We start from the raw sequence: 14,729 nt of genomic DNA on the forward strand, positions 1-14,729 counted from the left end.
AGCTCTCACATCCATACATGACTACTGGAAAAACCATAGCTTTGACTAGATGGACCTTTGTAGGCAAAATGATGTCTCTGCTTTTAAATTCGCTCTCTAGGTTTGCCATAGCTTTCCTTCCAAGAAACAAGCATCTTTTAATTTCATGGCTGCAGTCACCATCTGCAATGATTTTGGAGTTCAGAAAAATAAAATCTGCCACTGTTTCCATTTTTCTCCCTTCTATTCGCCATGAAGTGGTCTTTATTTTTCAGCCACACGTCACAGCTTGTGGGGTCTCCTTTCCCCAACCAGGGATTGAACTCAGTGAAAATGCTGAATCCTAAGCAGTAGACCATCAGGGAACTCCCGCTTGGGTTTTAGTTTGAATCAGAGGTCATTTTCGGGTCTCCTTCCTATATAATTATGTCCTCATCTTCTGATGAGTGTTTATCCCAAGAATCCCACCTCTTGGGGTTCCAGTTCTCTCTTTCACTTCTGTGTGCTTCTCCTGTTGTATTTTCTTTGGCAAAACGTCTGAGGTGGGGAAGCAGCGAGGTGTCTGGATGTCCCTCTCTAAAGCCCGAACCTCTTTTGTCGTCTCTCGTACCCTGCTGAGCTGCAGTGCCTCTTCTGTGCTAATCCTCAGGGCCCACAGTAAAGGCCATGCAAAGCTGATAGCTAGCTCACTTTCTTTTTTCCACTTTTGCTTTCCCACCGCTTGGGTTAATACTCCTAGTAAGCCCTCTGGCATTTTCCTGGCACCCTGTGCTCACTCACTGGCCTGGAAGCATTCCACAAACCTCACCAGGTCACCCTGTGTGGGAGTAGCTTGCCAGCCTGGGATTCCCCCACCAACAACAGGCTCCCTCACCCCAGCCCCCTACACTACCCCTTTGCCCATTTCTGTGTCATTTTCAGTCTCCTAGCTGGTTTGCCAATTGTTGGCTACAGGAGGTAACAAAAACCAAACTGAGAAGTATCTTTTTTTTTTTTTTGGCCCTGCCTCAAGGCTTGCAGAATCTTAGCTCCCCGACCAGGAGTCAAACCCAGGGCTATGGCATTGAAAGTGTCGAGTCCTAACCACTGGACCTCCAGGGAAGTCCCTGAGAATCAGGCATCCTGAGATCAAAAAAACAAGGCAGGCTGCTTCATATAATTGGTGGATCGGTTTTTTCTAGGGTCTCTTCCTCACAGGGTGGGGACAGACAATGAAATAGAAACATTTCCAGCTGCAGTATTCACTACCGAGGACCCACTGGGGATAGCCTTATGGTTAACCTAGGGGGTGGGGTAGACGCTTGGAAACAGGAACTTTTTTTAAAAGTTACCCATGTATAAACCCAAGTCAAGGTTTATAAGTGGGTAGCTAGTCTCATGGGTACCAGGAATAGTCAGCAAAGGTCTTCATCACTGTTTGGAGACTAACAGAGCATAGAACCACATAAGCCTAACAATTATTAAACAGCATCTATTACTACAAATCCCTTGATGACAGAGAAGTGATGCGCCACACAGTACATTCCTGGCTAGGGTCAGTGGAAGGAAGGACAGGAGAAGCTGAATGGGCCCAAGATGGTGTCAGTTATGCTAACAGTCATACTGTTATAACATGACAATTATCATGGTACCGAAAGAGTGCGGGATCTGGCTGCTCACTGCTCAAAAGCCAATAAACAAGCTGAGTTGGCGGAAAGGAAAGTTTGCTGTATTTAAGATGCTGGCAACTGGGGCCGGGGGTGAGGGGCGGAAGTCTATTCAAAGGCCGACTCCTCACCACTGGCAGCCAGTGGCAGGAGGTTTATAGACAGAAGTATAAGTGAAGTCATTCAGTCGTGTCGGACTCTTTGCAACCCCGTGGACTGTGGCCTACCAGGCTCCTCCATCCATGGGATTTTCCAGGCAAGAGTACTTTATAGATAGAAGGAAGGGGCTACCTGCAGAAACAGCACAGTCAGCTCTGACAGTCACCTTCATATCGGTCATCAGTGGTCTGACCAGTGTCATCTTGATTGTTTTAGGGACAGTTAATCTTCAGGTCCAGGGTTGGTTTGTTTCCCTTTCTTTGAGGCCATTCTCGGAATTGTGGCCGCTCATGTGGTCAAGTGGTGCATTCTGGTCATCATGTAGTTAACTTCTCCACCTGGGGTTTCAGCATCTATAAGACAGCTCACAGGATATGACTCAGAATATTACATATAGCCACTGAGCAGGAACTGAATATTATGTATAGCCACTGAGCAGGAACTAAAGATTCTTGACTATGCTTAATGATACATTATTACTGTTTGGTCTCCTTTGTTTTTCACATGTTCTCATTTCTCTGATTGAATTTTTTCTTTTTTTTTTCCCAAATCACCACCAACGCATTTATTTGTGGGAGAAAGGGTCAGATCTTATTAGGTACTTTAAACTGGATATGACTAGAGACATGGGTCTGCCTAACATCTGAGAGTTCACGATTGCACAGATAACCATATCCTGCATGTGAGGCATCACCGTGGGGCATCACCCAACCTTGACCTTGACCAGGATTGGCTGGGGGTGAGGGGGGATACATTCTGAGCAGTCATACGATTTCCCATTTAGAATGTGCTGTCTTCTCAGACAAGTAGTGTTGAGAAAAACAAAGATAGGCTCCTAGCCAAGGCCTGGACATGATGGCCCTGGTGAAAGGGGCTCACATCCTATTTACAAAGCAAGAGGGCGAAGCTCCCAGCTGAGCTGCGCGATGAGAGCAGGGGTGACTTGAAAGGTGTGAGTTGGGGGTGGGACCTGAACTCATGAGCCTCTGCCCATGCAACGTGGGCCTCCACAAGCCTGTCTCTGGCCCCTGCACGAGGCAGACTCGGGAAATCTGCAGAGTAAGAGTAATGGGGGAAATCTGCCCCCATTCCCCAGCTCCACCCCACCTTCCCTGGGTCTAAGAGTGCCCAGTCCACTGGACACAGCCTCACCCCCACCCAGTCCCTGCTTCTGGACAGACGCATGGGAAATATGGAAACACACCCAGCCATGCTAGAGCACCTGTAGGTGATTCTGGGGTGGTCGTCTGACAGGTGCCCCAAGATGATCAGACCTCACCTGCGGTGGCCAAGGTGAGACAGCGTGGTTTTGCTTTTTTAGGTGATTCAGCTTACCCCAGGGCAAACCACGCTCCTGATGACACCCAGTGGAAAAGCAGGCTGGAGCCTTGGAAGAGCTGGCCCTGCACACTCAGGTACTTCCAGAGGTGGATCCAAGATTTGAATACTGGGGACCAAGGAGGGAGCCCAGCCTGCAGCCCGCAGTCCTTCCTGGCCAAGAAATCACCAACCAGCAGGAAGGAGGAGGTCAGCAGGCTCACTGCAATCCCCATCAGAAATTTGGTGTCAGCCCAGATGGCCAGCGCCTGGCTGAACTGGGAACCTAGATTCTGGTCGTTCCCCAGCCACCCCCCCAGGGCATCACTCACGCTGTCATCCACTAGGTAGGCACTGATGAAGTGGGCCAGCAGGTTACAGCCCCACAAGAAAATCTCCCAGGAGGTGGGGGTTTAAGCATATAAAGAATCCCAGCAGGCCCTCTTCTTTAAAAATCTTCCCAGTGGAGGTCAGCACACCACTGGACTTGGCCTCCCATCCCACAAACTGGACTATGCAGCGTGCCGAGACGACTTGCAGGGGGAGGGCCAGCATGTGCGACCACCCATGGCATCATCATCGCGTAGGAGGTCTCCTTCAGCACCTTCTTCAGAGACGTCTTCATGTCATCCTTGTTGGAAACCTGCTGGATCTCATCTGGTACCTTCTTCCTGCTGCCCTGGGTCACTGTGGAGAGGGCATTGGACGTCAGCCTGGGGGCTCAGGCTAGGAGCAGCCCTGTCTTTCTGTCCACTCGCACGATGTGCTTGGCATGCGAGGTAGAGGACCTTCCTCCCCAGCACATTGGTCCCAGTGGTGGGGGGCCTCGTCTCATGACCCACCTGGATGAGCAGCAGTCACGCCCAGTGGTGACTGAGCACCATCACTTCTGCACCCAACGCCACGAAAAGAGCCCCAGTGGGCAGGGCATTGTCCCCGGAGCCCAAGTCCCCAGACACGCCGTCCGTCCTGTGGGCAGAGGGCTGCGCTGCAGGCTGAGGGGGGCACAGAGGTGCAGGCTGTGGATCCCTGAGCCCAGGCCTCGGCTCCCGCCGCCCCACAGCGAGCTCCGGCTCCAGCTCTGGCTCTTGCCGTCCCCGCGGCACCGCTGGGAGCCTAAACTTATTCTTTGAACAAGTTGTCCACAGACAAAAGGCAGGCAGAGGACCTGGTGGGGAAAGACCATAGCACCCTATTCCCTTTCAGTGATTCAGTCCAGTTCAGTTCAGTTCAGTTGCTCAGTCGTGTCTGACTCTTTGCGACCCCATGAATTGCAGCACACCAGTCCTCCCTGTCCATCACCAACTCCCAGAGTTTACTCAAACTCATGTCCATCAAGTCGGTGATGCCATCCAGCCATCTCATCCTCTGTTGTCCCCTTCTCCTCCTGCCCCTAATCCCTCCCAGCATCAGGGTCTTTTCCAATGAGTCAACTCTTCGCATGAGATGGCCAAAGTACTGGAGTTTCAGCTTCACTATCAGTCCTTCCAATGAATACCCAGGACTGATCTCCTTTAGAATGGACTGGTTGGATCTCCTTGGGACTCTCACACATCTTCTCCAACACCACAGTTCAAAAGCATCACTTCTTCGGCACTCAGCTTTCTTCACAGTCCAACTCTCATATCCATATGTGACCTCTGGGAAAACCATAGCCTTGACTAGACAGACCTTTGTTGGCAAAGTAATGTCTCTGCTTTTTAATATGCTATCTAGGTTGGTCATAACTTTCCTTCCAAGGAGTAAGCATCTTTTAATTTCATGGCTGCAATCACCATCTGCAGTGATTTTGGAGCCCAAGAAATAAAGTCAGCCACTGTTTCCACTGTTTCCCCATCTATTTCCCATGAAGTGATGGAACCAGATGCCATGATCTTAGGCTTTCAGTGATCATCCCAGCTCAAATGATCCGTTAAAGTAGCCAGTTGCCATCCCAGTCTTAAGTCTGAAATTTAAAAGTTACTTGAATACAATGTTGAACAATCTGAATCCTGGCTGTCTCTCAAAACTGTGAGAAGAACCCTTCCCAGGATTGACGTGCATTAACAGAGCTAACTAATTTCTCATGCATAGCCCCACAGTCTCTACAGTTCAGTTCAGTCGCTCAGTCGTGTCCGAATCTTTGCGACCCCATGGACCACAGCACGCCAGGCTTCCCTGTCCATCACCAACTTCAGGAGCTTGCTCAAACTTATGTCCATCGAGTCGGTGATGCCATCCAACCATCTCATCCTCTGTCCTCCCCTTCTCCTCCTGCCTTCAATCTTTCTAAGACATTGGACAGGAAAACAAGTTGGACATGCTCATGAAATTTCTTGCTTTCACCTCTATCATGTCTGATCCTTAAATTCATTTTTATGATGGAGTATAGTAAGTATTTCTGTTTCTACAGCTTCAGGGGAGAAAAGACAGGTCCTCCCCATCTTTCTGAGGCTTATTTTTACAGAAGTTGAGATTTTCATTCTTAGGGCCAGGCACTGGAATTTTGTTAGTTAATGCAGTGAGAAAGAGAAGGGTTGAGGAGGCCAAGTTCTAGAGGGAGAGAAGAAAAAAAAATTGTCTAATAACCATTATTTAACCGTACTGGAATCTAGAGTATTTGGTTGTTTTCTACAGTATTTTAGTTTGAGGTCAGAAATATCTTCTTAGAAAATGGAGTTCTTATTTCTTGCTCTCCTCAGTGTGCGTGCATGTGTGTGTGTGTGTGCGCGTGCGTGTGCGTGCGTGCGTGTGTGCGTGTGTGTGTGTGTGACAGGGCAGGGTGATTTTCAAGAAGAAAAGAGGAAGAAGATGCCTTCAATCCACTGTCTTGAAAAGACAACCTTGGAGTACTTCCTCCCACCACAGGACTTTGCATATGCCATTCCCTCTGCCTGGAATACACTCCACCCTCATGCCTGGGTAACTGTGTCAGGAAAACCCCTATCTTCCCAGGGAATTTCCTCCATGCCAAGTAATTCTCTGTGATACCAACTAGAATTATGCCCTAGAATTCAACTGCATTCTGACACAATCACCCCAGAGATATAATCAGATTCTACAGGTTAAGGGCTCAGTCCCATAAGACTGCCCCTCTCCACACACTTCAGAGGCTAGTCTGACCAGCCGTCTATACATCAACAGTTCCAATGACCCCCTCCTAGGGTTCGATCAATTTGTTAGAGTGGCTCACAGAACTCAGGGAAGCACTTACTTACCTTTAGCAGTTTATTAAAGGTTATGACAAAGGATACAGATGAACAACCGGATGAAGAGACACATAGTGTGAGGTCTGGAAAGGTCTCGAGCATGGGAACCTCTGCCCTGTGGCACTGGGGTGTGCCTCCCTCCCACAACATGGATGTGTTGGCTCGTCTAGAGCTCCCCAAAACCCATACTCTGGGGATCTTTATGTGGACATAATTAATTACTAACCTCCATCTCAAGCCCTCTCCCCTGGAGAAGTTGGCATGCGGTGTGCGTGTGTGTGTGTGTGTGTGAAAATTCCAAGCTTATAGTCATGGTTGGTCTTCCTGGTGACCAGCCCCCAGCCAGGATCCCAGCCCCACCCCCCCACAAGTGACTACAATAAAATGAAAGATGCTTCTAGTGCTCAGTCAGGAAATAACAAGCTTATAGGAACTCTGTGCCAGGAGCCAGGGGTGGATATCAATATCGATATATAATTATTATCTCACAATGACCTTTTTTATTCTGAGTTTCAACTTAAGCATCACATCCTCAAAAGACCTTCCTGATCCCACAGATGGAGCGTCCTCCCTAGCTACACCCCTGCACAGTTCCACGAACCCCTTCTCCACAGCCCCCTTTACAGTCATACTCTAATATTTGCTTGTGATTTCTCAGCATCTCTTCCTTAGTTGGCTATATGCTCCCTGAGAGCTGGCTGTGTCTCTCTTTCTCCTATTTTCACAGAACCTGGTGTGTGTTGAACAGATGATGGGAAAATGCTAGAAGGTGGGATCTACCCTCACTCCCTGACCTCCTTGGGGTAGAGAGAAGGGTCCCAGGGAGTTGGCAGCCCTGAGTCCCTGGCTCGTCACAACCTTTCTTGTGACCTTTGCTTTATTTGTTTATTTTGGGCCCTGCTGGGTCTTTGTTGCTGCTCTGGGCTTTCTCTAGTGCCAGTGAGCCGGCTGTGGTATGCGGGCTTCATTGTGGTGTGTGGGCTTCTCATTGCGGTGGCTTCTCTTGGCGAGCACAGGCTCTGGGGTACATGGGCTTCAGCAGGCGTGGACAAATGGGCTTAGTTGCTCTGCAGCATGTGGAATCTTCACGGATCAGGGATCAAACCCGTGTCTCCTGCATTAGCAGATGGATCCTTAGCCACTGGACCACCAGGAAAGTCCTTCCTTGTGATCTTGAGCTAAATAATTGTCTGTGTCTAAAGCATGTGCCCTCAAAGCCTACATTCAGCGTGGTAGGTTCAGGAGAACTGCAGTACCAACCTTGGCTCCAGGCAACACTCTGACAGCAATTCCTGCCACCTCTCAGCCTCAGTTTTCCCAGATGCAATGACAAGGTGTTGAAGGAGGCCACAGGTCCCCCTGCTTCCTCCTATTAGGACTTTCTGGTCTGCTTCAGCCCCGGGGCCCTCTCCCACAGCCCCTAGTCAGCACATCTGCCCTGATGTCCTCTGTCCCCTCTGCTGGGTCTGGCTCAGCCATCCTCGGCCAGGACGTGGCACACACTTGAATTTTCACACGCAAGAAGGTGATGGGAAGGCCTGGGAAGAACTTGGCTTCCCATGCACCAGGCGCTGTGCAAAAGGCTCTTGGTGCATGGCTTCGCTCAGCTCACCATACCCGAGATGGGGTTATCTGGTGCTTTCTGTTTTGCAGGGGAAAGGTGAAGAGTGTGCCCAAGGTCTGCTGCTAGGAAGGGACGGAACCAGGGTCCCAGAATCCAGCAGCCCTTCCGCTGCTTGCTGTTTCAGGCAAGACACCCCGAGCAAGTTCCCTTTCCTAGGGGCCATCTGGAGCTCTCCCACAGAAGCTCTCGATCTATCTCATTACCCTTACTTCCCCTAAGGGACTGGGAACTTTGATGAAACGCAACTTCAGTTGCTGGTGTCTCCTCCCAACACTCTGCCAGGTCACAAGGTTCACGGCTGAGACTCTCCGGGCGGCACTGAAGGGGTGGCAGTTTCTGGATTCAGCTGCCGTTTGTTGCTGGGATAGAGGGTAACACCGCCTGCTGACCCGATCTAGTGGGGCAGGACCCAAGGATCTCGGGAGGGGAGAAGGTGGAAGCGCTTCATGATACATTTCAGTTCAATGCCATCCCTATTGGCTGGCCCACTGTGGGTTTACTGGGAAACTGTGGTCAACACCACAGACCCAGACTCTGCCTTCCAGAAACCCTGGTAGAAAAAACCCAGTGAGGTTTATTCAAGCTGACCTTCCTCCAGCAACCTGGGGACCAAGGAAGGTCATTCAGAGAAAGTGATGTGAGCCAAGGGTGAGTGGGAAATGAAGTGGGAGGGCACGAAGGAGGATGCACACTGAGAACTGACAATAAAAAAAAAAGTGTCAAGTGGCAGCCTGGGAGGCCCAGGAGAGTTTGGCTTCTGATCCAAAAGCTATGGGGACAAGTCCCTGCTTGAGGGACAACGGAATGAGGAGTGATGTGCTGTGAACTGTATTTTAAGGAGATCACAGAAGAGGTGTGGGACATGGCTTGTTAGGCAGGGAGGGACACTCAGGGGGCTGCAGATGCTGGTGCTCCAAGGAGGCAGGAGGGAAGCCCTGCCCTGCTGGTTGGCAGGCGGCAGGGGGAGGCAGAAGGAAGCGGGACGGAGCCCAGGGAGCCTGGGTTAAGCCTTCCCATCTGAACAGGATTGCCTCCAGCTCTAGTCAGAGTCTCAGGGGCAGGGGGCTGGGGCCGTTGGGGGTGGGAAGGGAGTGTGCCAGCCTGTGCCAGACTTGCTTCCCAGCCCTGCTGTCTGGGAGCTGCTGATGGTGCCATTGTGCCCAGACTGCCTCTGGTTGACCCCTGATGTGGCCCCACTTCTGAACTTTCCCAGAATAATGAGGGCTTGAGTCCCAGGGCAGTCCAGGCTGCCATCTCTGCCCCCAGGTGGGGCTTTGGTTCCAGAGCGTGTGCGCTGTGTGCAACACAGAGCCTCTTCCACTTCCTTCTGAACAAGCCAGGGGTGGTGAATTATTAGGAGAGAGGATTCTTCTGTCCTAGCAAGTGATTCCAGGCATGGGGGCCAGGGGGCTCCAGGGAACAAAGTGAGACCTAGAGACGCCAGAGAGAGTGGAAAAGGGGTGGTGGGTCTCCTTCCACCTTTCCTGACACCCTTCCTGCCCTGAGCCCCTGGGGCTGCAGCTGCTCAGGCAGAAGTCTTCAGAAATCTCCGCCAAGGCTTCATTCCCACTGTGGCCGTCTTCTGAGCCTGAATCTCCAGTCCGACCTTGAGCTCCAGGTATATGTACAGCCCACCTGACGTCTCCCCTGATGTTCCCCTGAAGGTCCTCACACTCAGCGCCTTCCCAAAACCCATTCCTCCACGCCCCCTCTCCGCAGTGAATGGCACCTCTGAACGGCGGGGTGCCCAGGCCAGGGGTCTTCCTTCTCCCAGGACTCCGCCCCCTCTCTGCAGCTGCCACCTCGACCCAGGTGCCTTCAGTCTTGCCGCTGGTCTTCAGTCTCTGCCACTGCCTCCAGCCTCACCTCTTCCTCAGCACCGTCCTGCCATCTGCCCTTTAAATGCTGCCTTTTGGACTTCTCTGGTGGTCGAGTAAGAATCCACTTGCCAATTCAGGGGACATGGGTTTGATCCCTGGTTCAGGAAGATTCCACCTGCTGTGGAGCAACTATCCCCATGGCCCTTGGGGTGAAGTCTGAGCTCCCAATGACCCAGCTCTTCTGGGCCCTGACAACTCTGCAACCGCATCTCTTGCCCTCCCTTTCCAGAACTCCCCCTTCAGCCACTTCGAAGCGCTTGCTCTCTATCAATCCTGAAATACCCCTTGCTTCCCCAGGCCTTTTGCACCTGCTGGGAAAGCTCCTCCCCATGTTCATGTAGGATCACCTCTATTCCCCTATCAGATCCCAGCCTTCACACTCCATTTCTAGGGAAGCCTTCCTGATGACCAAGTTGGTTAGGAGTGCCTGTCCTAGCAATGGTTCTTTCATTCAGCAAATATTTACTGCTTGTTTAGATGAGCTAATCCCGGTCCCAGCCATTTTGAATACATCCAGAAACAATCCCAACCACCATCCATGCCTCTAGTACAGCTCACATTCAAATGGGGTTGGGGATGGGTGAGACAGACCATAAACAATACCAAGTGAATAAGCAACTGATCCAGTGTGGGTGAAGGCAATGGGTGCCATGAATAAAATGGAGCGAGGGAAGCGGGAGGTAGAAGGCAGGTGGGGCGACTGCAGTCCTCACTGGAGATGGTAACCTTTGGGTGAAGACTTTGTCAACAATCTCCAGCCAAAGACTACCAGGAAGACAGGAAAATTATCACCTTGGGTTTCTGACTCGTAGTGAGGGACAGCACCCTCCATGAGGAGCATGGGGACCATGGGGCCACTCAGAGAGTGTTAGAAAGGCCTTACTCTAGGATTTGGACTTGGGTTAGATGGTTTAGAAGGGCTCCAGGAAGCAGGACTTTTCCTATGGATTGGATGCTGTCAAGAGCGGGGGCAATTCTATGACTGGGGATCTTATGAACCTTAATGAGAAGGAGGGACGACCAGCCCCAGGCTACTGTTAACATCAGCATGACACAAGTTTTCCTTATGAACTGTAGGGGGATAGCCGTAACAGATTACCACAAACTTGGTGGCTTAACAGAAATTTACTCTCACAGTTCCAGAGGCCAGAAGTTTGCTATCAAGATGTTGGCAGGGTTGATTCTTCTGGAGGCTCTGTTTCATGCCTCACTCCTTACTTCTGGTGGCTGAAGGCAGCCCTTGGTGTTCCTGGGCTTCCAGATGCATCATTCCAGTCTCTGCCTCTTCTGCACAAGTTTCCCCTGTGTCTCAATGTCTTTCCCTGTCTCTTACAAGGACATTTACCATTGGACCTAGGGCCCACTCTTATCTAAGATGATTGCATATCAAGATGCTTACCGTAATTACATCTGCAAAGACTCTTATTCCAAATAAGGTCACATTCTGAGTTCCAAGTGGACGTACCTTTTGGGGTCACGAGTCAACCCACTAAGGGATGGCTGGTCCTTTTAGTGGCTTGGATGCAATGTCCTGAAAATACCAATTAAGTCTAACCATTCTATTGTACCATTTAGGACCTCTGTTGCCTTATTGATTTTCTGTCTAGATCTGTCCATTGATGTGAGGTGTTAAAGTCTCCTCCTATCACTGTTTTCCCATCAGTTTCAACCTTTATGTCTTAGTATTTTAGATATTTGGGTGCTTCCGTATTAGGTGCCTATATGTTGGGTGTAAAATCCTTTTCTTGTATTGATCCTTTTACCATTATACACTGTCCTTCCTTATCTTTCCTTAACAGCCTTTGCTTTAAAGTCTGTTTTGTCTGACTTGAGTACTCAACTCCAGCTTTCATTTGTTTGCATGGAATATCCTTTTCCATCCCTTCACTTTCAGTCTCTGTGGGCCCTAAGGTGGGTCTCCTGTAGGTAGCATTATTCCTAGGCTCCTGTTTTTTCATCCTGTCTGCCACTCTGTCCTTTGATTGGAGCATTCAGTCCACTGACTTTAAGGTAATTATTCCTTTTTGTAGTTTGGATAACATTCACGTTTTGTCTGTGTTCAGACATGATGGTCTTGACCCATCATGGTCACAGAGTGGTCTTGTCTGGACACTGATGTTCTGTGAAGCTGTTTATGTGCAGGAGAATACCAAGGCCCAGCTGTGGGAGCCAGGTCAGCCACTGGAGGCCAGGGCCTGCTGTCCTCTTGTTCAACTTGAAGGCAGTGAGGAAGGGAGCCATCTGGGGGCAGAGTTCCAGCCACAAGGGCAGGATGGGAGTGTGCCTTGAAGGGCCAGCCAGTCCCTGGGGTGGCTGCGGCAGAGGGAGCACGGGGGAGAAACGTAGGGGGACAGAGAGGCAACGGGAGGGGGTGCAGAGCAGTGTGCACAGTGGCTCTTAACACTGCAGGAAATAAGGGGCCTCGGGAATGCTCTGAGCAGAGCAGTGATGGAGTCCAGTCAACACCAGGACTGCAGTCATCAGCAGGCATGGTTTTGATGGAGCGTTAGGACAAAAGCCTGACTGAAGTGGATTTGAGTGCGAGTGGAAGAGAGTGAAGACACAAGACAAATCAATTCTTTCCAGAAGTTGTACTGAAAAGTGGAGCAGAGAAACAGGAAGTTGCTGGTGAGAAAGTGGAATCAAGAGGTTTTTTGCTTTGTTTCTCTTTGAAAGCAGTGATGGTGCATTTGAACGCTGCTGGGAAAAGTCTGGCAGAGAAACCGTCTTGACGGTGTCAGTTGGAGAGGGCATAACCCGAGGGGAGGGAAGACGGGCTCTGAGTGCAGGCAGTGGCCTGGCTGTGGAGGAAGACCATGGTAACAAGGAGAGGGCTGGGCTGCGGGGGCCGAGGCCGGCCGGCCGGCTGGGAGACTTCATCAGCAGAGGCTCTCTGTGGAAAGCCTCCCTCCACATCTCAGCGGCACTTCCTGTCAGTAACCTTGCCCCCAGGCCACGAGTGCAGTTAACAGTGTCTGCAGGAGCCTTTAGACACCCCGCCTGGCCCAGGTGTGGAGACAGCACTTGAAACTCCACAGAACCCAAAGGGAACCAGAGATGGGAGACAGAAGGGAAGGAAATTGAGAAAGAGAAAAACCAGAAAGGGATCAAAATTCAGCCCTGTCTTCCACAGACTTCAGGCACAGGCAGGGGCCGCAATACCCTGTGCTGTTCACAGCCCGAAGCTATCAGGGCCAGGTTTGAACTGCTAAGAAATTCACTTGTCAAGCTGAGCACTCTGCGAGCCTCAAGTTCCCAGCTATAAAGGGGGGAACACCACCAACCTCCTCTTGGGTCTTCTGTGAGAATTTAGGGGTTATAAAACACGTAAGAGTACCATTAGGGTGCCCAACAAGGAGCCAGATTTGTTTTCCTTCTCCCCGCTCATCTCCCACCCTGAGGGACCATCCTACATCCTCACACCGGTTCCTACAGGAGCTCCGAGAATGGGAGCAGGGCCCCGCCTGCTGGCTGACTCTGGAACTGCTCCTCTGCCCCGGTTCAGAGGTAGAAGACGGCACATCCAATTCTTCCAGCAATCTCTTTCCATGGCAGCAGATACCATGCAAATTCGGTAGGTGAGCACTCAGGCCTTCTTACCACCTCCACCATCACGGGGCAGGGGCCTTAATCCACCCTGACCCCCTTTATTCCTGCAGCTGCCCCTGCCTGGAGTGCCCCCACCTCCATCTGGAAATGTCAGAGGTCCGAAGCTTTCCACGACCCTCACCTCTTAGCGCCCCCTCACTCTCACAGAGAGAACTACTGGGGAACTTTCCCCACATTCTCTCCACATTTGGACTTAACCTCTAGATTGGCTAAACTGTGTGGAGAGAACTGAAACACCTGTCTCCCCTGCTTTGAGACTCACCTGAGGGCAGGAACTGCCTCATTCATCTGTTATTTTCTAACACCAGAATCCCATCAATCACTGCCCTACCTGAAACCTCCCCAAGGAAGTCTCCCCACTCTGGGTGGGGAGGGTGCGTGTCTGTGTGTGAGATGTCTCTAGATTTTTCCCGTATTTATGTCTTCACACATTTTTTTTCTTATGGGAAAAAAAGTCCTTCACTGGCTTCCTTACACCTTCAAATTCCCCAGCAAAGCTCACAGCATGAGACCTGGCCTCTGTCTTCCTGATTCCTCCCTCCTGCTGAGTAGTCATTCCCCTCATCCATCTTCCATGCATCTCTCACTGGTTCCTCTCCCTGGAGAACCACAGCTCACACTCCTCTATGCAGCAAATCCCTACTTGATCATCAATGCTCAGCGCAAATGTCATCTCCCTAGAGGCCTCCCTGACACCCCAGTCTCACTCATCTCTGCTGTCCTCATCCCATCTATCCCTCAGTTGAAGCTCTCAGCATCTGAGCAGCAGCACCGTAAGTGTGCCTGTTTCCCTCTAGAAGGCAGGCCTCTAGCGGGCAGGGGTAGTGCCCTGCCATACGCCCAACTCACACGTGTTCGATCCATGTTAGCTGAAGTCCCCACTGCCATCGTTTGCTCACAAGCAAAATGAGGGATCCAGCCAGGATCTCACAAACCCTTCTGACTAAAAATTCTGAGTTGATAATGACAAGCATATCTTAGGCATGCAGTTACCAAGCAGTTGCTGTTGAGCTGTGATCAACCTGTTGTTTTCTGCCAAAAGGTCCTTCTCCATGGGGTTCACCACCCTCTCCCATCCTGGGGAGGTAAACAGGAGTCATCCCCTCCCTTCTCAGCAGAGGGCCCATTAGGGGCATAGGACGCTGGGGAACCAACAGTCAGTTGCTTCTCATCTCTGCATCCCTCACCAGCTCAGTGCTCACCGGAGCAGTGGAGACCATCTGCCGATCCTGGTGGTGAACAGGAGAGGTTTACCTCCCCAGTCATTGGCTAGAGCTGTGTTAGGGGTGAGAGGCAGCTAAGCCCCTTCCTGCAGTATTCCCCTTAG

The 14,729-nt window shown here is 50.9% G+C and overlaps 1 pseudogene; it reads right to left on the reverse strand.

The window, feature by feature from the left end:
* Positions 1 to 817: 817 nt before the first annotated feature.
* On the reverse strand, positions 818 to 9,609 carry LOC783201 (mitochondrial carrier homolog 1-like; annotated as a pseudogene).
* Positions 9,610 to 14,729: the final 5,120 nt, after the last annotated feature.

The sequence above is a fragment of the Bos taurus genome, chromosome 2 (genome assembly GCF_002263795.3).
Source record: "Bos taurus isolate L1 Dominette 01449 registration number 42190680 breed Hereford chromosome 2, ARS-UCD2.0, whole genome shotgun sequence".
Classification (NCBI taxonomy): Eukaryota; Metazoa; Chordata; class Mammalia; order Artiodactyla; family Bovidae; genus Bos; species Bos taurus.